We start from the raw sequence: 989 nt of genomic DNA, 5'->3' as shown, positions 1-989 counted from the left end.
AAAATATTTTTCAAAGATAAAAGACTCATTAGTAGTCTCCTCAAATGGTTTGCAATCATCAAAATTAATTTTTGAAGCAACAATCTCTCCCTTTTTGATGATGACAAAATATTTGAGTGTTCACAAAATAAGTCCATAAAGCTCAAAGAATTTGGGTTTGTGGAGCACATGTAGGAATATACCAAAGTTTAAACATAGAGAATCATAAGATACATATGTCCAGTAAATTTTAATATTTTAATTTATTTTATTGAAATTCATTTGTGAAGGTATCATAATTTTTTTTATGATTGTTCTTAATTAGTCAAAATCCTCTCCTTTCTTGTATGAAACAGATAAAAATGATCATTTTGATCATTTTGAAAAAGATCTCTCCCTTTCTTATATAAAGAGTGTTCAATTTATAAAATTTTTCTTATTGAAGCAAAGATGGTTCATAAAAAAAATTTATTCTTCTCTTTCTTATTTTTAAATATCAGAGTAATAAATGTGAAAGAAATATTTCTTTCCCTTTTCTTGTTTTAATATCAAAACAAGGATGAAACCATTAGAACAAGAATTAAAAGAGAAGGAATTGGAGCATTTTGTAAAATCAAAAATGGATGTATCGAGATATTTTGGTATCAATGCAAAAATAAAATTATCAGAGTAATTTTTTAAAAGGTATTAAAATGAAGGTAAAGATAGATGCAGCAAAGTAAAAGAAATAGGTGTATCATAGGTATTTCATAGCAAAATACCGTATCAGAGTAAAAAGTTAAAAGATTCAGATGAGATAGACAAGACTACACTACTTTTATACCATTCCATCCATTCTTCCCCTTTTTGACATCATCAAAAAATGGACTAGAGGGAGTAAGATTTTTCATGATTATATATCAGGTATTAAAGCAATAGTGCAGCCATCCAAATGTAACAATCATTCATTCATTCATTTATAAAAAAAGATAGAAGTGAGCCATATAAAATGATAATAACCTCATTTATTA

This window comes from Elaeis guineensis, chromosome 8, assembly GCF_000442705.2.
Source record: "Elaeis guineensis isolate ETL-2024a chromosome 8, EG11, whole genome shotgun sequence".
Taxonomy (NCBI): domain Eukaryota; kingdom Viridiplantae; phylum Streptophyta; class Magnoliopsida; order Arecales; family Arecaceae; genus Elaeis; species Elaeis guineensis.
This window is presented reverse-complemented; position numbering follows the sequence as displayed.